The sequence below is a fragment of the Capricornis sumatraensis genome, chromosome 18 (assembly GCF_032405125.1).
Source record: "Capricornis sumatraensis isolate serow.1 chromosome 18, serow.2, whole genome shotgun sequence".
Taxonomy (NCBI): Eukaryota; Metazoa; Chordata; class Mammalia; order Artiodactyla; family Bovidae; genus Capricornis; species Capricornis sumatraensis.
Window position 1 is genome coordinate 1,570,360 of NC_091086.1, and position 25,559 is coordinate 1,595,918.

Sequence of the window (25,559 nt, forward strand, 5' to 3'; positions counted from 1 at the left end):
CATGCCCCCACTCGAGATGGGTCCTGTCTCCCCTGGCGAGACTCCAGAAGTACCCAAAGATCCATATCAGCCCGTGAGAGGAATCCTCGGTTCCGGCCCTGACTCCACACAAGGTTTTTGGCCCGGGTATCGACGGGAGAGGAATCCCGAGAGGCCCCCTAGCAACTCGCATGGGGACTGGCCTCTCCTGAGGCCACCAGGGCGGGTCCCTGAGGTCCCCGTCGTAACTCGAGAACACCTGCCGCAACTCGAGAAAATCCAGGAAGTTCTCCCTTCCAGGCAGGATGAGGCCTATTTCCGATGAGGCGTCTGGAGACTAATGACACCTAAACTCTGGAACTTCGAAAGGGTCTTTCACACCCTTGCTGCAACTCAAGAAGTTCACCGCCATACCCGTCTCCACTCGAGAGGAAACACGATCGTCCCGCCCACATCCAGAGGAGCCCCCTTTCCCCCACGTAGCTCGAGATGAGGAATCCTTTCCCTGCTTTCAATGGGAAAGAGTTCCCGGCGTTCCCGTCGCATCTCAAGCGGAGGCACTCTCAACAGGAAAGGCGAGAGGAACTCCATGGTCGTACCACCATTCCAAGAGTCCCCCAGATGTCTCAGTCCATTCCAGAGGAAGCTCTTTGCCCTGCACTGGCTCATCTTTCACGCCGAGGATCGACTCACACCACGGTGGCACGTGGGACAGCCCTGTGGGAAAGCCTCGAGGGAAAGCCTCGAGGGAAAACCACAGATCCTTTGATCCACGCCACGGGAAGCGTGACATTGCTGCTACAGCCTGGAAGGAAAGTGCACGTGCATGCCCCGACTCGAGACGAGGCCTGACTCCCCTGGGGAGACTCCAGAAGAACCCAAAGATCCCTGTCAGCCCGTGAGAGGAATCCTCGGTTCCGGCCCTGACTCCACACAAGGTTTTTGGCCCCGGTATCGACGGGAGAGGAATCCCGAGAGGCCCCCTAGCAAGTCGCATGGGGACTGGCCTCTCCTGAGGCCACCAGGGCTGGTCCCTGAGGTCCCCGTCGTAACTCGAGAACACCTGCCACAACTCGAGAAATTCCAGGAAGTTCCCCCTTTCAGGCGAGATGAGGCCTATTTCCGATGAGGCGTCTGGAGACTAATGACACCTAACCTCTGGAACTTCGAAAGGGTCTTTCACACCCTTGCTGCAACTCAAGAAGTTCACCGCCATACCCGTCTCCACTCGAGAGGAAGCACGATCGTCCCGCCCACATCCAGAGGAGCCCCCTTTCCCCCTCGTAGCTCGAGATGAGGAATCCTTTCCCTGCTTTCAATGGGAAAGAATTCCCGGCGTTCCCGTCGCATCTCAAGCGGAGGCACTCTCAACAGGAAAGGCGAGAGGAACTCCATGGTCGTACCACCATTCCAAGAGTCCCCCAGATGTCTCAGTCCATTCCAGAGGAAGCTCTTTGCCCTGCACTGGCTCATCTTTCACGCCGAGGATCGACTCACACCACGGTGGCACGTGGGACAGCCCTGTGGGAAAGCCTCGAGGGAAAGCCTCGAGGGAAAACCACAGATCCTTTGATCCACGCGACGGGAAGCGTGACATTGCTGCTACAGCCTGGAAGGAAAGCGCACGTGCATGCCCCCACTCGAGACGAGGCCTGACTCCCATGGGGAGACTCCAGAAGTACCCACAGATCCATGTCAGCCCCTGAGAGGAATCCTCGGTTCCGGCCCTGACTCCACACAAGGTTTTTGGCCCCGGTATCGACGGGAGAGGAATCCCGAGAGGCCCCCTAGCAACTCGCATGGGGACTGGCCTCTCCTGAGGGCACCAGGGCGGGTCCCTGAGGTCCCCGTCGTAACTCGAGAACACCTGCCGCAACTCGAGAAAATCCAGGAAGTTCTCCCTTCCAGGCGAGATGAGGCCTATTTCCGATGAGGCGTCTGGAGACTAATGACACCTAACCTCTGGAACTTGGAAAGGGTCTTTCACACCCTTGCTGCAACTCAAGAAGTTCACCACCATACCCGTCTCCACTCGAGAGGAAGCACGATGGTCCCGCCCACATCCAGAGGAGCCCCGTTTCCCCCTCGGAGCTCGAGATGAGGGATCCTTTCCCTGCATTCAACGGGAAAGAATTCCCGGCATTCCCGTCGCATCTCAAGAGGAGGCACTCTCAACAGGAAAGGCGAGAGGAACTCCATGGTCGCACCACCATTCCAAGAGTCCCCCAGATGTCTCAGTCCATTCCAGAGGAAACTCTTTGCCCTGCACTGGCTCATCTTTCACGCCGAGGATCGACTCACACCACGGTGGCACGTGGGACAGCCCTGTGGGAAAGCCTCGAGGGAAAGCCTCGAGGGAAAACCACAGATCCTTTGATCCACGCCTCGGGAAGCGTGACATTGCTGCTACAGCCTGGAAGGAAAGCGCAAGTGCATGCCCCCACTCGAGCCGAGGCCTGACTCCCCTGGGGAGACTCCAGAAGTACCCAAAGATCCATGTCAGCCCCTGAGAGGAATCCTCGTTTCCGGCCCTGACTCCACACAAGGTTTTTGGCCCCGGTATCGATGGGAGAGGAATCCCGAGAGGCCCCCTAGCAACTCGCATGGGGACTGGCCTCTCCTGAGGCCATCAGGGCGGGTCCCTGAGGTCCCCGTCGTAACTCGAGAGCACCTGCCGCAACTCGAGAAAATCCAGGAAGTTCTCCCTTCCAGGCGAGATGAGGCCTATTTCCTATGAGGCGTCTGGAGACTAATGACACCTAACCTCTGGAACTTCGAAAAGGTCTTTCACACCCTGCTGCAACTCAAGAAGTTCACCGCATACCCGTCTCCACTCTAGAGGAAGCACGATGGTCCCGCCCACATCCAGAGGAGCCCCGTTTCCCCCTCCTAGCTCGAGATGAGCGATCCTTTCCCTGCTTCCAACGGGAAAGAATTCCCGGCGTTTCCGTCGCATCTCAAGAGGAGGCACTCTCAACAGGAAAGGCGAGAGGAACTCCATGGTCGTACCACCATTCCAAGAGTCCCCCAGATGTCTCAGTCCATTCCAGAGGAACCTCTTTGCCCTGCACTGGCTCATCTTTCACGCCGAGGATCGACTCACACCACGGTGGCACGTGGGACAAACCTGTGGAAAAACCACAGATCCTTTGATCCACGCGATGGAAAGCGTGACATTGCTGCTACAGCCTGGAAGGAAAGCGCACGTGCATGCCCCCACTCGAGATGGGGCCTGTCTCCCCTGGGGAGACTCCAGAAGTACCCAAAGATCCATATCAGCCCGTGAGAGGAATCCTCGGTTCCGGCCCTGACTCCACACAAGGTTTTTGGCCCGGGTATCGACGGGAGAGGAATCCCGAGAGGCCCCCTAGCAACTCGCATGGGGACTGGCCTCTCCTGAGGCCACCAGGGCGGGTCCCTGAGGTCCCCGTCGTAACTCGAGAACACCTGCCACAACTCGAGAAAATCCAGGAAGTTCTCCCTTCCAGGCAGGATGAGGCCTATTTCCGATGAGGCGTCTGGAGACTAATGACACCTAACCTCTGGAACTTCGAAAGGGTCTTTCACACCCTTGCTGCAACTCAAGAAGTTCACCGCCATACCCGTCTCCACTCGAGAGGAAGCACGATCGTCCCGCCCACATCCAGAGGAGCCCCCTTTCCCCCTCGTAGCTCGAGATGAGGAATCCTTTCCCTGCTTTCAATGGGAAAGAATTCCCGGCGTTCCCGTCGCATCTCAAGCGGAGGCACTCTCAACAGGAAAGGCGAGAGGAACTCCATGGTCGTACCACCATTCCAAGAGTCCCCCAGATGTCTCAGTCCATTCCAGAGGAATCTCTTTGCCCTACACTGGCTCATCTTTCACGCCGAGGATCGACTCACACCACGGTGGCACGTGGGACAGCCCTATGGGAAAGCCTCGAGGGAAAGCCTCGAGGGAAAACCACAGATCCTTTGATCCACGCCACGGGAAGCGTGACATTGCTGCTACAGCCTGGAAGGAAAGCGCACGTGCATGCCCCGACTCGAGACGAGGCCTGACTCCCCTGGGGAGACTCCAGAAGTACCCAAAGATCCATGTCAGCCCCTGAGAGGAATCCTCGGTTCCGGCCCTGACTCCACACAAGGTTTTTGGCCCCGGTATCGACGGGAGAGGAATCCCGAGAGGGCCCCTAGCAACTCGCATGGGGACTGGCCTCTCCTGAGGCCACCAGGGCGGGTCCCTGAGGTCCCCGTCGTAACTCGAAAACACCTGCCGCAACTCGAGAAAATCCAGGAAGTTCTCCCTTCCAGGCGAGATGAGGCCTATTTCCGATGAGGCGTCTGGAGACTAATGACACCTAACCTCTGGAACTTTGAAAGGGTCTTTCACACCCTTGCTGCAACTCAGGAAGTTCACCGCCATACCCGTCTCCACTCGAGAGGAAGCACAATGGTCCCGCCCACATCCAGAGGAGCCCCGTTTCCCCCTCGTAGCTCGAGATGAGGGATCCTTTCCCTTCTTTCAATGGGAAAGAATTCCCGGCGTTCCCGTCGCATCTCAAGAGGAGGCATTCTCAACAGGAAAGGCGAGAGGAACCCCATGGTCGTACCACCATTCCAAGAGTCCCCCAGATGTCTCAGTCCATTCCAGAGGAACCTCTTTGCCCTGCACTGGCTCATCTTTCACGCCGAGGATCGACTCACACCACGGTGGCACGTGGGACAGCCCTGTGGGAAAGCCTCGAGGGAAAACCACAGATCCTTTGATCCACGCCACGGGAAGCGTGACATTGCTGCTACAGCCTGTAAGGAAAGCGCACGTGCATGCCCCCACTCGAGACGAGGCCTGACTCCCCTGGGGAGACTCCAGAAGTACCCAAAGATCCATGTCAGCCCCTGAGAGGAATCCTCGGATCCGGCCCTGACTCCACACAAGGTTTTTGGCCCCGGTATCGACAGAAGAGGAATCCCGAGAGGCCCCCTAGCAACTCGCATGGGAAATGGCCTCTCCTGAGGCCACCAGGGCGGGTCCCTGAGGTCCCCGTCGTAACTCGAGAACACCTGCCGCAACTCGAGAATATCCAGGAAATTCTCCCTTCCAGGCGAGATGAGGCCTATTTCCGATGAGGCGTCTGGAGACTAATGAAACCTAACCTCTGGAACTTCGAAAGGGTCTTTCACACCCTTGCTGCAACTCAAGAAGTTCACCACCATACCCGTCTCCACTCGAGAGGAAGCACGACGGTCCCGCCCACATCCAGAGGAGCCCCGTTTCCCCCTCGTAGCTCGAGATGAGGGATCCTTTCCCTGCATTCGACGGGAAAGAATTCCCGGCGTTCCCGTCGCATCTCAAGAGGAGGCACTCTCAACAGGAAAGGCGAGAGGAACTCCATGGTCGTACCACCATTCCAAGAGTCCCCCAGATGTCTCAGTCCATTTCAGAGGAACCTCTTTGCCCTGCACTGGCTCATCTTTCACGCCTAGGATCGACTCACACCACGGTGGCACGTGGGACAGCCCTGTGGGAAAGCCTCGAGGGAAAGCCTCGAGGGAAAACCACAGATCCTTTGATCCACGCGACGGGAAGCGTGCCATTGCTGCTACAGCCTGGAAGGAAAGCGCACGTGCATGCCCCCACTCGAGACGAGGCCTGACTCGCCTGGGGAGACTCCAGAAGTACCCAAGATCCATGTCACCCGTGAGAGGAATCCTCGGTTCCGGCCCTGACTCCACACAAGGTTTTTGGCCCCGGTATCGGCGGGAGAGGAATACCGAGAGGCCCCCTAGCAACTCGCATGGGGACTGGCCTCTCCTGAGGCCACCAGGGCGGGTCCCTGAAGTCCCCGTCGTAACTCGAGAACACCTGCCGCAACTCGAGAATATCCAGGAAGTTCTCCCTTCCAGGCGAGATGAGGCCTATTTCCGATGAGGCATCTGGAGACTAATGACACCTAACCTCTGGAACTTCGAAAGGATCTTTCACACCCTTGCTGCAACTCAAGAAGTTCACCGCCATACCCATCTCCACTCGAGAGGAAGCACGATGGTCCCGCCCACATCCAGAGGAGCCCCGTTTCCCCCTCTTAGCTCGAGATGAGGGATCCTTTCCCTGCTTTCAACGGGAAAGAATTCCCAGCGTTCCCATCGCATCTCAAGAGGAGGAACTCTCAACAGGAAAGGCGAGAGGAACTCCATGGTCGTACCACCATGCCAAGAGTCCCCAAGATGTCTCAGTCCATTCCAGAGGAACCTCTTTGCCCTGCACTGGCCCATCTTTCACGCCTAGGATCGACTCACACCACGGTGGCACGTGGGACAGCCCAGTGGGAAAGCGTCGAGGGAAAGCCTCGAGGGAAAACCACAGATCCTTTGATCCACGCGACGGGAAGCGTGACATTGCAGCTACAGCCTGGAAGGAAAGCGCACGTGCATGCCCCCACTCGAGACGAGGCCTGACTCCCCTGGGGAGACTCCAGAAGTACCCAAAGATCCATGTCACCCCTGAGAGGAATCCTCGGTTCCCGCCCTGACTCCACACAAGGTTTTTGGCCCCGGTATCGACGGGAGAGGAATCCCGAGAGGCCCCCTAGCAACTCGCATGGGGACTGGCCTCTCCTGAGGCCACCAGGACGGGTCCCTGAGGTCCCCGTCTTAACTCGAGAACACCTCCCGCAACTCGAGAAAACCCAGGAAGTTCTCCCTTCCAGGCGAGATGAGGCCTATTTCCGATGAGGCGTCTGGAGACTAATGACACCTAACCTATGGAACTTCGAAAGGGTCTTTCACACCCTTGCTGCAACTCAAGAAGTTCACCGCCATACCCGTCTCCACTCGAGAGGAAGCACGATGGTCCCGCCCACATCCAGAGGAGCCCCGTTTCCCCCTCGGAGTTCGAGATGAGGGATCCTTTCCCTGCTTTCAACGGGAAAGAATTCCCGGCGTTCCCGTCGCATCTCAAGAGGAGGCACTCTCAACAGGAAAGGCGAGAGGAACTCCATGGTCGTACCACCATTCCAAGAGTCCCCCAGATGTTTCAGTCCATTCCAGTGGAACCTCTTTGCCCTGCACTGGCTCATCTTTCACGCCGAGGATCGACTCACACCACGGTGGCACGTGGGACAGCCCTGTGGGAAAGCCTCGGGGGAAAACCACAGATCCTTTGATCCACGCGACGGGAAGCGTGACATTGCAGCTACAGCCTGGAAGGAAAGCGCACGTGCATGCCCCAACTCGAGACGAGGCCTGACTCCCCTGGGGAGACTCCAGAAGTACCCAAAGATCCATGTCACCCCTTAGAGGAATCCTCGGTTCCAGCCCTGACTCCACACAAGGTTTTTGGCCCCGGTATCGACAGGAGAGGAATCCCGAGAGGCCCCCTAGCAACTCGCATGGGCCTGGCCTCTCCTGAGGCCATCAGGGCGGGTCCCTGAGGTCCCCGTCGTAACTCGAGAACACCTGCCGCAACTCGAGAAAATCCAGGAAGTTCTCCCTTCCAGGCGAGATGAGGCCTATTTCCGATGAGGCGTCTGGAGACTAATGACACCTAACCTCTGGAACTTCGAAAGGGTCTTTCACACCCTTGCTGCAACTCAAGAAGTTCACCACCATACCCGTCTCCACTCGAGAGGAAGCACGACGGTCCCGCCCACATCCAGAGGAGCCCCGTTTCCCCCTCGTAGCTCGAGATGAGGGATCCTTTCCCTGCATTCGACGGGAAAGAATTCCAGGCGTTCCCGTCGCATCTCAAGAGGAGGCACTCTCAACAGGAAAGGCGAGAGGAACTCCATGGTCGTACCACCATTCCAAGAGTCCCCCAGATGTCTCAGTCCATTCCAGAGGAACCTCTTTGCCCTGCACTGGCTCATCTTTCACGCCTAGGATCGACTCACACCACGGTGGCACGTGGGACAGCCCTGTGGGAAAGCCTCGAGGGAAAGCCTCGAGGGAAAACCACAGATCCTTTGATCCACGCGACGGGAAGCGTGCCATTGCTGCTAGAGCCTGGAAGGAAAGCGCACGTGCATGCCCCCACTCGAGACGAGGCCTGACTCGCCTGGGAAGACTCCAGAAGTACCCAAGATCCATGTCACCCGTGAGAGGAATCCTCGGTTCCGGCCCTGACTCCACACAAGGTTTTTGGCCCCGGTATCGGCGGGAGAGGAATACCGAGAGGCCCCCTAGCAACTCGCATGGGGACTGGCCTCTCCTGAGGCCACCAGGGCGGGTCCCTGAAGTCTCCGTCGTAACTCGAGAACACCTGCCGCAACTCGAGAATATCCAGGAAGTTCTCCCTTCCAGGCGAGATGAGGCCTATTTCCGATGAGGCATCTGGAGACTAATGACACCTAACCTCTGGAACTTCGAAAGGATCTTTCACACCCTTGCTGCAACTCAAGAAGTTCACCGCCATACCCATCTCCACTCGAGAGGAAGCACGATGGTCCCGCCCACATCCAGAGGAGCCCCGTTTCCCCCTCTTAGCTCGAGATGAGGATCCTTTCCCTGCTTTCAACGGGAAAGAATTCCCAGCGTTCCCATCGCATCTCAAGAGGAGGCACTCTCAACAGGAAAGGCGAGAGGAACTCCATGGTCGTACCACCATGCCAAGAGTCCCCAAGATGTCTCAGTCCATTCCAGCGGAACCTCTTTGCCCTGCACTGGCCCATCTTTCACGCCTAGGATCGACTCACACCACGGTGGCACGTGGGACAGCCCAGTGGGAAAGCGTCGAGGGAAAGCCTCGAGGGAAAACCACAGATCCTTTAATCCACGCGACGGGAAGCGTGACATTGCAGCTACAGCCTGGAAGGAAAGCGCACGTGCATGCCCCCACTCGAGACGAGGCCTGACTCCCCTGGGGAGACTCCAGAAGTACCCAAAGATCCATGTCACCCCTGAGAGGAATCCTCGGTTCCCGCCCTGACTCCACACAAGGTTTTTGGCCCCGGTATCGACGGGAGAGGAATCCCGAGAGGCCCCCTAGCAACTCGCATGGGGACTGGCCTCTCCTGAGGCCACCAGGACGGGTCCCTGAGGTCCCCGTCTTAACTCGAGAACACCTCCCGCAACTCGAGAAAACCCAGGAAGTTCTCCCTTCCAGGCGAGATGAGGCCTATTTCCGATGAGGCGTCTGGAGACTAATGACACCTAACCTATGGAACTTCGAAAGGGTCTTTCACACCCTTGCTGCAACTCAAGAAGTTCACCGCCATACCCGTCTCCACTCGAGAGGAAGCACGATGGTCCCGCCCACATCCAGAGGAGCCCCGTTTCCCCCTCGGAGTTCGAGATGAGGGATCCTTTCCCTGCTTTCAACGGGAAAGAATTCCCGGCGTTCCCGTCGCATCTCAAGAGGAGGCACTCTCAACAGGAAAGGCGAGAGGAACTCCATGGTCGTACCACCATTCCAAGAGTCTCCCAGATGTTTCAGTACATTCCAGTGGAACCTCTTTGCCCTGCACTGGCTCATCTTTCACGCCGAGGATCGACTCACACCACGGTGGCACGTGGGACAGCCCTGTGGGAAAGCCTCGGGGGAAAACCACAGATCCTTTGATCCACGCGACGGGAAGCGTGACATTGCAGCTACAGCCTGGAAGGAAAGCGCACGTGCATGCCCCAACTCGAGACGAGGCCTGACTCCCCTGGGGAGACTCCAGAAGTACCCAAAGATCCATGTCACCCCTTAGAGGAATCCTCGGTTCCAGCCCTGACTCCACACAAGGTTTTTGGCCCCGGTATCGACAGGAGAGGAATCCCGAGAGGCCCCCTAGCAACTCGCATGGGCCTGGCCTCTCCTGAGGCCATCAGGGCGGGTCCCTGAGGTCCCCGTCGTAACTCGAGAACACCTGCCGCAACTCGAGAAAATCCAGGAAGTTCTCCCTTCCAGGCGAGATGAGGCCTATTTCCGATGAGGCGTCTGGAGACTAATGACACCTAACCTCTGGAACTTCGAAAGGGTCTTTCACACCCTTGCTGCAACTCAAGAAGTTCACCACCATACCCGTCTCCACTCGAGAGGAAGCACGACGGTCCCGCCCACATCCAGAGGAGCCCCGTTTCCCCCTCGTAGCTCGAGATGAGGGATCCTTTCCCTGCATTCGACGGGAAAGAATTCCAGGCGTTCCCGTCGCATCTCAAGAGGAGGCACTCTCAACAGGAAAGGCGAGAGGAACTCCATGGTCGTACCACCATTCCAAGAGTCCCCCAGATGTCTCAGTCCATTCCAGAGGAACCTCTTTGCCCTGCACTGGCTCATCTTTCACGCCTAGGATCGACTCACACCACGGTGGCACGTGGGACAGCCCTGTGGGAAAGCCTCGAGGGAAAGCCTCGAGGGAAAACCACAGATCCTTTGATCCACGCGACGGGAAGCGTGCCATTGCTGCTAGAGCCTGGAAGGAAAGCGCACGTGCATGCCCCCACTCGAGACGAGGCCTGACTCGCCTGGGAAGACTCCAGAAGTACCCAAGATCCATGTCACCCGTGAGAGGAATCCTCGGTTCCGGCCCTGACTCCACACAAGGTTTTTGGCCCCGGTATCGACGGGAGAGGAATCCCGAGAGGCCCCCTAGCAACTCGCATGGGGACTGGCCTCTCCTGAGGCCACCAGGACGGGTCCCTGAGGTCCCCGTCTTAACTCGAGAACACCTCCCGCAACTCGAGAAAACCCAGGAAGTTCTCCCTTCCAGGCGAGATGAGGCCTATTTCCGATGAGGCGTCTGGAGACTAATGACACCTAACCTATGGAACTTCGAAAGGGTCTTTCACACCCTTGCTGCAACTCAAGAAGTTCACCGCCATAACCGTCTCCACTCCAGAGGAAGCACGATGGTCCCGCCCACATCCAGAGGAGCCCCGTTTCCCCCTCGGAGTTCGAGATGAGGGATCCTTTCCCTGCTTTCAACGGGAAAGAATTCCCGGCGTTCCCGTCGCATCTCAAGAGGAGGCACTCTCAACAGGAAAGGCGAGAGGAACTCCATGGTCGTACCACCATTCCAAGAGTCCCCCAGATGTTTCAGTCCATTCCAGAGGAACCTCTTTGCCATGCACTGGCTCATCTTTCACGCCGAGGATCGACTCACACCACGGTGGCACGTGGGACAGCCCTGTGGGAAAGCCTCGGGGGAAAACCACAGATACTTTGATCCACGCGACGGGAAGCGTGACATTGCTGCTACAGCCTGGAAGGAAAGCGCACGTGCATGCCCCCACTCGAGACGAGGCCTGACTCCCCTGGGGAGACTCCAGAAGTACCCAAAGATCCATGTCACCCCTGAGAGGAATCCTCGGTTCCGGCCCTGAATCCACACAAGGTTTTTGGCCCCGGTATCCACGGGAGAGGAATCCCGAGAGGCCCCCTAGCAACTCGCATGGGCCTGGCCTCTCCTGAGGCCATCAGGGCGGGTCCCTGAGGTCCCCGTCGTAACTCGAGAACACCTGCCGCAACTCGAGAAAATCCAGGAAGTTCTCCCTTCCAGGCGAGATGAGGCCTATTTCCGATGAGGCGTCTGGAGACTAATGACACCTAACCTCTGGAACTTCGAAAGGGTCTTTCACACCCTTGCTGCAACTCAAGAAGTTCACCGCCATACCCGTCTCCACTCGAGAGGAAGCACGACGGTCCCGCCCACATCCAGAGGAGCCCCGTTTCCCCGTCGTAGCTCGAGATGAGGGATCCTTTCCCTGCATTCAACGGGAAAGAATTCCCGGCGTTCCCGTCGCATCTCAAGAGGAGGCACTCTCAACAGGAAAGGCGAGAGGAACTCCATGGTCGTACCACCATTCCAAGAGTCCCCCAGATGTCTCAGTCCATTCCAGAGGAACCTCTTTGCCCTGCACTGGCTCATCTTTCACGCTGAGGATCGACTCACACCACGGTGGCACGTGGGACAGCCCTGTGGGAAAGCCTCGAGGGAAAACCACAGATCATTTGATCCACGCGACAGGTAGCGTGACATTGCTGCTACAGCCTGGAAGGAAAGTGCACGTGCATGCCCCCACTCGAGACGAGGCCTGACTCCCCTGGGGAGACTCCAGAAGTACCCAAAGATCCATGTCAGCCCCTGAGAGGAATCCTCGGTTCCGGCCCTGACTCCACACAAGGTTTTTGGCCCCGGTATCGACGGGAGAGGAATCCCGAGAGGCCCCCTAGCAACTCGCATAGGGACTGGCCTCTCCTGAGGCCACCAGGGCGGGTCCCTGAGGTCCCCGTCGTAACTCGAGAACACCTGCCGCAACTCGAGAAAATCCAGGAAGTTCTCCCTTCCAGGCGAGATGAGGCCTATTTCCGATGAGGCCTCTGGAGACTAATGACACCTAACCTCTGGAACTTCGAAAGGGTCTTTCACACCCTTGCTGCAACTCAAGAAGTTCACCGCCATACCCGTCTCCACTCGAGAGGAAGCACGATGGTCCCGCCCACATCCAGAGGAGCCCCGTTTCCCCCTCGTAGCTCGAGATGAGGGATCCTTTCCCTGCTTTCAACGGGAAAGTATTCCCGGCGTTCCCGTCGCATCTCAAGAGGAGGCACTCTCAACAGGAAAGGCGAGAGGAACTCCATGGTCGTACCACCATTGCAAGAGTCCCCCAGATGTCTCAGTCCATTCCAGAGGAACCTCTTTGCCCTGCACTGGCTCATCTTTCAAGCCGAGGATCGACTCACAACACGGTGGCACGTGGGACAGCCCTGTGGGAAAGCCTCGAGGGAAAGCCTCGAGGGAAAACCACAGATCCTTTGATCCACGCGACGGGAAGATTGACATTGCTGCTACAGCCTGGAAGGAAAGCGCACGTGCATGCCCCCACTCGAGACGAGGCCTGACTCCCCTGGGGAGACTCCAGAAGTACCCAAAGATCCATGTCAGCCCCTGAGAGGAATCCTCGGTTCCGGTCCTGACTCCACACAAGCTTTTTGGCCCCGGTATCGACGGGAGAGGAATCCCGAGAGGCCCCCTAGCAACTCGCATGGGGACTGGCCTCTCCTGAGGCCACCAGGGCGGGTCCCTGAGGTCCCCGTCGTAACTCGAGAACACCTGCCGCAACTCGAGAAAATCCAGGAAGTTCTCCCTTCCAGGCGAGATGAGGCCTATTTCCGATGAGGCGTCTGGAGACTAATGACACCTAACCTCTGGAACTTCGAAAGGGTCTTTCACACCCTTGCTGCAACTCAAGAAGTTCACCGCCATACCCGTCTCCACTCGAGAGAAAGCACGATGGTCCCGCCCACATCCAGAGGAGCCCCGTTTCCCCCTCGTAGCTCGAGATGAGGGATCCTTTCCCTGCTTTCAACGGGAAAATATTCCCGGCGTTCCCGTCGCATCTCAAGAGGAGGCACTCTCAACAGGAAAGGCGAGAGGAACTCCATGGTCGTACCACCATTCCAAGAGTCCCCCAGATGTCTCAGTCCATTCCAGAGGAACCTCTTTGCCCTGCACTGGCTCATCTTTCACGCCGAGGATCGACTCACACCACGGTGGCACGTGGGACAGCCCTGTGGGAAAGCCTCGAGGGAAAACCACAGATCATTTGATCCACGCGACAGGTAGCGTGACATTGCTGCTACAGCCTGGAAGGAAAGTGCACGTGCATGCCCCCACTCGAGACGAGGCCTGACTCCCCTGGGGAGACTCCAGAAGTACCCAAAGATCCATGTCAGCCCCTGAGAGGAATCCTCGGTTCCGGCCCTGACTCCACACAAGGTTTTTGGCCCCGGTATCGACGGGAGAGGAATCCCGAGAGGCCCCCTAGCAACTCGCATAGGGACTGGCCTCTCCTGAGGCCACCAGGGCGGGTCCCTGAGGTCCCCGTCGTAACTCGAGAACACCTGCCGCAACTCGAGAAAATCCAGGAAGTTCTCCCTTCCAGGCGAGATGAGGCCTATTTCCGATGAGGCGTCTGGAGACTAATGACACCTTACCTCTGGAACTTCGAAAGGGTCTTTCACAGCCTTGCTGCAACTCAAGAAGTTCACCACCATACCCTGCCGGAAGCCAGTGTGAGGAATCCCGCCCGTGACAAGGTCATGAGGAAGGAAGCTGACATACGCAAGGCGTGCTCAGACTTCAGGGACCCCTCTGGATATTCCTAAGCATGTACCCCAGCAAAAATCTGCCGGCTTTTGTGCTCTGCTTTTCCACTTTTCTGATATTCTCTGGAAAAAAGTCAATTCAGGGTTTTAGTCTTCTGCATTTGAAAGGGATGTTTCAGTTAAACCCCTCTGATAGCTCTCTAGTCTGCCTAACAGGTTCCCCAGACCTCTTACAGCTTGTGAATTGCTTACAGCCCCCCAACCGCGAGAGGCACAAAGCTTACAGCTTGTGAATTGCTTACAGCCCCCCAACCGCGGGAGGCACAAAGCTTAAAAGCATCTTAAAGATACAGAGCCTTTTCTAAAGAGTTAAAAATTATATTGGTAGAGGGTTTTCACTGTTGACTCAAGGATTGCTGCCAGACCTCCTTATTCTTTATCTTTTAGGCACCTGGAAGGATGTTAATGTAAGCAGGATGTAGAAAAAGATACATAGTAGTTTTGATGTTAGCAACACTAGACTTTTGAGTTAATTGCTTCTCTTTTGCTATAAATCACTGCACTCCCTCTACTTGTTATAAGTTGCTGTATCCTTGCTGTCTAAGAATGTAACTTTCTTTAGTGCTTTCCGAGAGTGGCACCAGACCTTGGGAAGATCAACACAAATAAGTCTTGTGGTTGACAAACCCTTATCAGAAAAAAGGCTGTAAAATGTTAATTGGCCCTTTTGGTTGGAAGATGATGTAAATTACCTAAGACTTGTGTATACAATTAGGTATGCAGAGAGAAAAGCCTGGTTTTGATAAGAGTCTGGACTGCTAACGCTGCATAACTTTGTGTTACCCATTGATCTCCATGTTTTATCAAAAGTATAAAAGGCCTTCTGAACAATAAAGGACGGGACCAGATTCTCAGACCAGTTTCTCGGACTAGTCTCGGCCTGGTTTCTTGGGAATCTGGCTCCCCCCGTGTCTCTCTCTCTCTCTCTTTTTCTCTCCCTTTTCTTCCCTCTGCTCTTTACTTTAATTTCAGGCTGAATTTCCATCTGGGGCGCGGAGGCTCGCCAGGTCTACTTATTTGCCCTGGTTATTAAGATCCGCGAGAAAGGGAGCTTAAGGCGAGGCACCCTTAGATATTCAAGCGGGCACCGGTGGCCCAACGTAGATGGTGCAAATTCCTTGTCTGGAATTTTATTGGTCTTCCGCGTAAACCAAGCTATTCAGCCCTCTTTCTCCACTTAATCTTCCTACTGCACTACAGTTTCTTAATCTAATCTTATATTAATAAATAAACAAGTCTTTCCACGCCAACGCCGTCCACCCTTCGAATTCCCTGGATCCACCGGGGCTGGACCCCGGCAAGTGGCGCCCGGAACAGGCTATTCGAAGGTAGGTTCCTCGGAGCAAAAGCTCCCCCCGGAGCACTCTCTGTAGCTCCCCCCGGAGCACTCTCTGTTGCTCCCCCCGGAGCACTCTCTGTTGCTCCCCCCCGGAGTGACTTAATCACTCCCCCCGGAGTACTTTCGGGTACTCCCCCAGTGTTGAGTGTTCGGGACGGCTAGGACCCCACTCAGGGTGCCGCGGACCCCCCTGTAGGATAGACAGGGTGAGGAGGAGTGGGAAGTGTTCAAGGGTTTAAGAGAAACCTGGTGCTCTAGAGGTTGAAAAGAAACCTGCTATCTTAGGGTTGAAAACAAAACCCCCCTCGCCAAAGGTAAAACCTTTTTGTTGAGGTAGACTTTTCTATAAGACTTAATTTTCTGACATGGGTAACAGTGAATCAAAAGAAAGACAGCTTTTTACAGGAGTAATCTTGCAGTTACTAACTAAACGAGGAATTAAAGTTAAAAAATCCAATATTCATTCATTTTTTTCCTTTGTACAAGAACAGTGTCCCTGGTTTCCAGAAGAAGGCACTGTTAACTTAGACACCTGGGAGAGAGTAGGAAAACAACTAAAAACTTACCATGCTGAACATGGCTCACAAAAGGTGCCTACTGACGCCTTTTCCTTATGGAATATAATTAGGGACGCTCTAGACCCTGCCCCTGAATCTGAAAAGGTACATCTTAAAGAGGAAAGTGCAGAGAAAAAGGTATCTATCGAAGAGGAGAGTGATGAAAAGGAGGCTACACCTAACTATCGGCAGTTGAGTCAAATGATAGCTGCAATGACTGCCGAAGAAAAGGTAATAGATAGAGATGACAAAAAAGAGCAGCTTTCAGATGAGGAAGATTTGGAAGAGGAAGTAAGTCAAGATCATTCTGATGAGGACTGGTCTTTATTAAATAAAGATGCTCCAAGGAGTTTAAGAGAAACTTCTCCAATTAGATTATCTGCTCCAAAGAGCTTAATAAAAACTTCCCCAACCAGACCACCTGCTTCCACAAATTCAAGAGAAATTTCCTTAATTAAGCCTTCTGCTTCCAGAGTCTCAAGACAAATGTCCCCCATCAGATTATATGCACCTGAGAGTTTAAGGCCAGATTCCCCAGATAAAACATCCGTAAGACCTAAACACAGAACGGATAAAAAATTCCCAAAGTACGAAGAAAGTGACATAGGACACCCCTTGCCCCCCCCTCCCTATAAGGGTGAGGGGCCTCCACTAGAAGCTCCCCGAAGAAGAGTTTTCTCTAGCCCAGATGATGAACTTGATCCCCACCTTGAGGCTTGTTTCCCCATAATATTTGGTGGAAGTGGTGGGAGAACAGCCCCCCACTGGGAACCCATTCCAATGAAAATGATTAAAGAACTCAAACAGGCTTGTGCTTTGTATGGGCCTAAAGCCCCGTACACTGTATCATTGGTGGAAGCTTTAGCGGGCAGATGGATGACACCCCATGACTGGAAGACAGTCGCTAAAGCTTGTCTGTCTGGAGGTCAATATGTACTTTGGAGAACTGAATATGAAGATCTAGCCCAAAAACAGGCTGATGCTAACCAAAAATATGGCCCAAGATATATTATAAAAAATATGTTGGCAGGGACTAATGATTTTGGAACACTTAGAGATCAAATGGGATTAGATAAAACCACTTTAGATCAAGTAACCGCCTGCGCCCTTGGGGCTTGGCGTTTGTTGCCTGAAGGGAAAGAATCTACCTCTTCCTTCTCAAATGTTAAACAAAAACCAGAAGAGCCATATGAAGACTTTATATCAAGACTTGCAGAGGCAGTCAACAGAGTAATTTCCAACACTGAGGCAGCTAGTATATTGATAAAACAACTGGCATTTGAAAATGCTAATTCTACCTGCCAGGCCATTTTACGTCCTATTAAAAAAACTGGGGAAATAATAGATTATATCAGGCAATGTGCAGATGTAGGACCAGCGATGATGCAGGGCGTTGCCATAGCTGCAGCCATAAAGGGAAATTCTTACCAGCAGGCAGTACAGTCCTTTTTTACAAATAGAAATAACCCGTCAAAGAGTCATTCCAGTAGTCCAGGCCAGAATATTGGTTTATCCAAGGCCTGCTTCTCTTGCGGACGGGAAGGGCACCTTATGCGAGCTTGTCCCCAAAAAGCAGCCGGTTCTTCTCTGCCGAATTCTCCCTCCCCGGCTGTGCCTACTAATCTCCCTAGATCTCTCTGCCCTCGTTGTCAAAAAGGATATCACTGGGCAAAAGAATGTAGGTCACAATTCCATAGAAATGGAGCCTTTTTGGGCCCCGACCAGCAGTCGGGAAACGGATTGAGGGGCCAGCCTCAGGCCCCGACAACAATTGGGGCAGCCTCACTGAACCCATTCATTCCCTTCGTCCCATCGCAGAACTCATCAGAGCAACCCCAGGCAGCGCAGGACTGGACCTCAGTTCCACCACCTCAGCAATATTAACACCAGATAGCCCCACTGTAAAAATACCTACAGGAGTTAAAGGCCCATTACCAACAGGTTTAGTAGGAATTATACTAGGCAGAAGTTCCTTAGCTATGCAAGGTCTCACAATCATCCCTGGAGTAATTGACTCAGATTATACAGGAGAAATCCAGATAATGATTTCACCCCCAACTAAAACTTTCCAAATACATCAGGGACAAAGAATAGCCCAACTTTTGCTTTTGCCTTACCACACTGCAATTGGGCGCACAGCTACTCAAAATGAAAGGCAGGATAAAGGATTTGGGTCTAGTGATATGGTTTTTTGGATAACAGAAATTACTCAGAAACGTCCTATGAAGACTATCCTGATTAATGGCAAGTCTATTGTGGGGTTATTAGACACAGGAGCAGATGTTTCTTGCATTTCAGGAAAAGACTGGCCCAGCTCCTGGCCCACACATACTACTGAAAATAACTTGGTGGGGATAGGAAGAGCCCCCACAATAGCCAAAAGTGCAAAAATTTTAGATTGGCAATTTGAGGATACCCGTGGAACTTTCCAACCTTATGTCGTTCCTTCGCTCCCCCTTACCCTGTGGGGGAGGGACGTGCTATCTCAAATGGGAGTGTTACTTTTTAGCCCTGATGATAAAGTGACCTCTCAGATGTTGCAGATGGGCTATGATCCATCAAAAGGATTGGGTAAACAACAGACAGGAATAATTGAGCCAATTTGCCCAACTCCTCGCAAGCTACGTGCTGGATTGGGATATCCAAATTTATAATTGAGGCCATTGTTTTTGCTGCCGACCCCATCACATGGAAATCTCAAGATCCGGTGTGGGTAGAACAGTGGCCTCTGCATAAGGAAAAATTATTGGCAGCTAAAGCATTAATCTTTGAACAATTAGAATTGGGACATATTGAGCCCTCCAATAGCCCCTGGAACACTCCTATTTTTGTCATTAAGAAAAAATCTGGTAAATGGCGACTTTTACAGGATTTGAGAGCTATTAATGCCACCATGGAGGACATGGGGGCCTTACAGCCTGGGCTCCCTTCCCCAGTAGCCGTTCCAGAGGGATATAATATAATTGTTATTGATTTACAAGATTGTTTTTTCACTATTCCCTTAAATCCTGAGGATAAAAAGCGATTTGCCTTTAGTCTGCCATCAGAAAATCTTAAACAGCCTTATTTACGGTTTCAGTGGAAGGTTCTGCCTCAGGGAATGAAAAATAGCCCTACTTTATGCCAAAAATTTGTTAATGCCGCTCTAGAAGATACTAGGGCTAAATATGAACACGTGTATATGATTCACTATATGGATGATATTTTAATAGCTCATCCTGATAGAGTTCACCTGCAGACTGTGCTCCAGGACCTGACCCAGGCATTGACAGACAGAGGCCTAAAAATTGCCCCAGAAAAAATTCAAATCAATCCGCCCATAACTTACTTAGGAAGAGTCATAAATTCGGAAACGGTGACTCATACCCCGCTGCAATTGAGAAAAGACCATCTTATTACTTTAAATGATTATCAAAAACTCTTAGGTGATATTAATTGGATTAGACCATATTTAAAATTAACCACTGCCGAATTAAAACCTCTTTTTAACACTTTACGCGGGGATCCTGATCCAACCTCAAAAAGACAATTAACAGCTGAGGCTCAAGAAGCCCTAGGCAAAGTAGAAGCAGCCTTATCAAATAGCTATGTAAAAAGAATTGATTTGACGATGACGTGGCAGTTCCTTTGCCTAGCTACTCCAACGGCGCCTACGGGAGTTCTGTGGCAACGCGGCCCTTTAGAATGGATCCATCTTCCTACCCAAGCTAAAAAAGTCGTGGCTTCTTATCCTGGTTTAATTGCCACATTAATGCTAAAAGGAAGGAAGCGGAGCATTGAATTGTTTGGTAAAGAGCCATCAGAGATTGTAATTCCATATAATAAGGAGCAGCTTGATGCTCTTTTAATGTTTGATGAAGACTGGCAGATTGCCATAGGGAATTACTGTGGTCAAATTTTGCATCATTTACCCTCGCATGTTTTACTAAATTTTATGTCTAACCATCCAGTTATTTTTCCTGTCCGGTGTAAACAGTTCCCTATTTCAGATGCTCAGGTAGTCTTTACTGATGGATCGGCTAACGGTAGAGCCTCTATAGTCACAAGAGATCATCAAAAACTTTTGGAAACACAAGAAACTTCAGCTCAAAGGGCTGAAATCACAGCTGTTATTGAGGCCTTTGTTATGTTTGCGGAGAAAGAATTTAACCTTTATTCTGACTCTCAGTATGTGGTCAGGCTGTTTCCACACATTGAGACTGCAGTTTTGCCTGAAAACAAAACTGCTATCTTCCATTTGTTAACTAAACTGCAGCAGCAAATATGGAAAAGAAATCGGGCGTTCTTTATTGGCCACATTCGGGCTCATTCCGGCCTGCCTGGCCCTTTAAATGCTCTCAATGAATTGGCAGATTCGTTAACCAGGATTTCAGTGGCTTCTGTTTTTGAAGAAGCTCGAGCTTCTCACTCACTTCATCACCAAAATGCCACTGCCTTACGATACCAGTTTCAAATTCCTCGAGAATCTGCCCGAGAGATTGTTCGTTCTTGTTCACATTGTCCTACTACCGTGAATGCTTTGCCTCTGGGAGTTAACCCTCGCGGTCTCAAACCTAATGCACTCTGGCAAATGGATGTAACCCATGTCTCTTCATTTGGAAAACTGTCTTTTGTTCATGTAACTGTAGATACCTTCTCTCATGTTATTATTGCCACTGCTCGTACAGGGGAAGCAGTTAAAGATGTAATACAACATCTTTTTACATGCTTTTCCTATCTGGGCTTGCCAAAAGCTTTAAAAACTGATAATGCTCCTGCTTACACTTCTAAATCTTTTCAGCAATTCTGTACAAGATTTCAAATTAAACATAACACCGGCATCCCTTATAACCCACAAGGACAAGCCATTGTGGAAAGAGCACATCAAACACTGAAAATCCATATTCAAAAACTAAAAGAAGGGGAATTTAAATATAGTTCCCCCCATCAGATTTTGCAACATGCTCTTTTCGTAATAAATAACTTAAATGCTGATTCATCCGGAAACACTGCAATGCTTCGCCATTGGTGCCCAGAGCAATTGAATGCAAAACCATTAGTAAAATGGAGGGACCTTCTTTCCGGACAATGGAAAGGTCCTGACCCCTTATTAACCAATGGGCGAGGGTATGCTTGTGTTTTTCCACAGGACGCGGACGCTCCGATTTGGGTTCCAGACAGACTAATTCGCCATGTCTCAGCTCCCCGGATACCAGAATCCCCCGCCACCGCGATCTCTAAAAAGGAAGAAACTCCCTCTTCCCCCGCTCCCTCCGCCAGCACGGGAAACGCCGCTGACCCCAGGACAGCTGACATTGGAGATCCCGGATAGGCGCGGATCGGAGCCACCCACTGGACAGATGTCACGACTTCAGATACAGGATATTGCACCCCCTGATTTTTTGCCTCGCAGGAATCCATTAGGACGCCCAGCTCAGTCAACCCAACAAGCCTCCTTGCCCACCTGGGGACAGATTAAAGCTCTCTGTCGCCAGGCACAGGGGATAGCTACCCTACAGGGATCGTCAGTCTCTCCTGAAAAGGTGTTTATTGCCATGCTTGCCTTGCTCTCTTGCCAGGTAAGCGCTGCTCCCATTCCAACCAAATATTGGGCGTTTCTCCCGGATCCTCCAACTTTCCAAGTTGTTACTTGGAACAGTGACCCCATACGAGTTAGTACAGACCAGCCTCGCCTTTTGGGAGGATCTTATACTTCCTATACAAAAGACCAATACCCTATTAATTTCAATTATACCTTTAAAGGACTAGCAGATGATTTTCCTGTCTGCTTTAATTTTCCTCCTGGCCTTACAGGAGACTTCTTTACCAAGACAGGATGCATTGGAGCCTCCACAAAAGCAGTTATGACAGATTCCCCAACCTCTAAATTTGCATCTATAGGGGATCGGTCTGCTTGGATATTACGAGCCCGTATGCCTGGGGTCCTTGGCCCCTATAAGTCTTTGTCTCTCAAAACTCCATCAGAATATCCAAATTGTGATGATGTTGCTCCCTCAGATGTTATTTGGAAAACTATAGATGATCATTCAGGATATCCGATTTGGAAATCTTGTATTTATAATTCGAGAGTAGATTACAATATGCCGGGAGGAAGAAATTGTGCGATTCAGGACTGGAGCAACCCAAATCCAGGTCAAGACCCTGAGTCTGACGATGACTTTATCAATAGATTGGATAATTGGAAAGAATATTCAATTTCTTGGCCGTTAGTTGCCACCAGACGGCATCATAACCAATTTGTTCCCCCTATGCTGTCTTATATAACTAGAGGTAAAACCTTTTGGCAGCCAGAAATTTGGAGAGCCCTTGCGGCTACCGCCCCTATTATTTTAATCCGACCAAAAAATACCTCTATTTACTCTATTTTAGCTTGTCTACCCTCTCCTTATGTTTTTCTTTTCACTAATGATTCTGAAAGACTTAACATACAATTGAATTATACAGGTGGACCCCATGTAGTGTCTTGTGAACAATGTATGCTTTCATCCTGTTTAACTCCTCAATATAAAGTTTGCTCTTTCATGGTTTTAAAACGTCCGCCCTATCTCATGGTACCTGTAACTGTAGCCACGTATTGGTATGATAACCATGGCCTAGCTGTACTGCAACAGCTACAAGATTTAATGCGAACACGACGGTTTGTGGGCTTACTTGTTTTGGGAATATCAGCTTTGATAACCGCAATTACTTCTGTTACTGTGGCGGCATTATCATTGTCTCAACAAGTGTATACTGCCCAATATGTTGACACCGTATCCAAAAATGTTTCTCTAACGCTGGCAACCCAGGAAATTATAGATAGGAAGCTAGAAATAAGGATTGATGCCTTAGAAGAAGCAGTAATGCATATTGGGAATGAATTACAGAGTCTGAAAATGAAATTGGCTCTTTCATGTCATGCCGATTACCGGTGGATATGTGTTACATCCCTGAAAGTAAATGAGACAGATTTTAAATGGGAGAGGGTCAAAAATCATATTTTAGGTGTCTGGAACAGCTCAGATATTAGTTTAGATTTAGGGAAACTTCATAATCAGATTCAGACCTTGGAACACTCCCGATTAGATTTTACCGCCGCAGGAGAAGCCAATGACTTTTTCCACACCTTCTCTGACTTCATTTCTGGAAAAACTCTTCTGACTACTGTCTCTAGCTATGCTGCTGTGGGTGCCATAATCCTGCTCCTTGTAATCGTGCTTCCTTGTGTTGTCAGGACTCTTCGGCAGAGCATTCGGAATCTCGCGACTGAACTGCACCTAATTTTTTTAAAAAACTAATAAAGAAGGGGGAGTTGCCGGAAGCCAGTGTGAGGAATCCCGCCCGTGACAAGGTCATGAGGAAGGAAGCTGACATACGCAAGGCGTGCTCAGACTTCAGGGACCCCTCTGGATATTCCTAAGCATGTACCCCAGCAAAAATCTGCTGGCTTTTGTGCTCTGCTTTTCCACTTTTCTGATATTCTCTGGAAAAAAGTCAATTCAGGGTTTTAGTCTTCTGCATTTGAAAGGGATGTTTCAGTTAAACCCCTCTGATAGCTCTCTAGTCTGCCTAACAGGTTCCCCAGACCTCTTACAGCTTGTGAATTGCTTACAGCCCCCCAACCGCGAGAGGCACAAAGCTTACAGCTTGTGAATTGCTTACAGCCCCCCAACCGCGGGAGGCACAAAGCTTAAAAGCATCTTAAAGATACAGAGCCTTTTCTAAAGAGTTAAAAATTATATTGGTAGAGGGTTTTCACTGTTGACTCAAGGATTGCTGCCAGACCTCCTTATTCTTTATCTTTTAGGCACCTGGAAGGATGTTAATGTAAGCAGGATGTAGAAAAAGATACATAGTAGTTTTGATGTTAGCAACACTAGACTTTTGAGTTAATTGCTTCTCTTTTGCTATAAATCACTGCACTCCCTCTACTTGTTATAAGTTGCTGTATCCTTGCTGTCTAAGAATGTAACTTTCTTTAGTGCTTTCCGAGAGTGGCACCAGACCTTGGGAAGATCAACACAAATAAGTCTTGTGGTTGACAAACCCTTATCAGAAAAAAGGCTGTAAAATGTTAATTGGCCCTTTTGGTTGGAAGATGATGTAAATTACCTAAGACTTGTGTATACAATTAGGTATGCAGAGAGAAAAGCCTGGTTTTGATAAGAGTCTGGACTGCTAACGCTGCATAACTTTGTGTTACCCATTGATCTCCATGTTTTATCAAAAGTATAAAAGGCCTTCTGAACAATAAAGGACGGGACCAGATTCTCAGACCAGTTTCTCGGACTAGTCTCGGCCTGGTGTCTTGGGAATATGGCTCCCCCCGTGTCTCTCTCTCTCTCTCTTTTTCTCTCCCTTTTCTTCCCTCTGCTCTTTACTTTAATTTCAGGCTGAATTTCCATCTGGGGCGCGGAGGCTCGCCAGGTCTACTTATTTGCCCTGGTTATTAAGATCCGCGAGAAAGGGAGCTTAAGGCGAGGCACCCTTAGATATTCAAGCGGGCACCGGTGGCCCAACGTAGATGGTGCAAATTCCTTGTCTGGAATTTTATTGGTCTTCCGCGTAAACCAAGCTATTCAGCCCTCTTTCTCCACTTAATCTTCCTACTGCACTACAGTTTCTTAATCTAATCTTATATTAATAAATAAACAAGTCTTTCCACGCCAACGCCGTCCACCCTTCGAATTCCCTGGATCCACCGGGGCTGGACCCCGGCAATACCCTTCTCCACTAGAGAGGAAGCACGATGGTCCCGCCCACATCCAGAGGAGCCCCGTTTCCCCCTCGGAGCTCGAGATGAGGGATCCTTTCCCTGCTTTCAACGGGAAAGAATTCCCGGCGTTCCCGTCGCATCTCAAGAGGAGGCACTCTCAACAGGAAAGGCGAGAGGAACTCCATGGTCGTACCACCATTCCAAGAGTCCCCCAGATGTCTCAGTCCATTCCAGAGGAAGCTCTGTGCCCTGAACTGGCTCATCTTTCACGCCGAGGATCGACTCACACCACGGTGGCACGTGGGACAGCCCTGTGGGAAATCCTCGAGGGAAAGCCTCGAGGGAATACCACAGATCCTTTGATTCTCGCGACGGGAAGCGTGACATTGCTGCTACAGCCTGGAAGGAAAGCGCACGTGCATTCCCCCACTCGAGACGAGGCCTGACTCCCCTGGGGAGACTCCAGAAGTACCCAAAGATCCATGTCACCCCTGAGAGGAATGCTCGGTTCCGGCCCTGACTCCACACAAGGCTTTTGGCCCCGGTATCGACGGGAGAGGAATCCCGAGAGGCCCCCTAGCAACTCGCATGGGGACTGGCCTCTCCTGAGGCCACCAGGGCTGGTCCCTGAGATCCCCGTCGTAACTCGAGAACTCCTGCCGCAACTCGAGAAAATCCAGGAAGTTCTCCCTTCCAGGCGAGATGAGGCCTATTTCCGATGAGGCGTCTGCAGACTAATGACACCTAAACTCTGGAACTTCGAAAGGGTCTTTCACACCCTTGCTGCAACTCAAGAAGTTCACCGCCATACCCGTGTCCACTCGGGAGGAAGCACGATGGTCCCGCCCACATCTAGAGGAGCCCCGTTTCCCCCTCGGAGCTCGAGATGAGGGGTCCTTTCCCTGCTTTCAACGGGAAA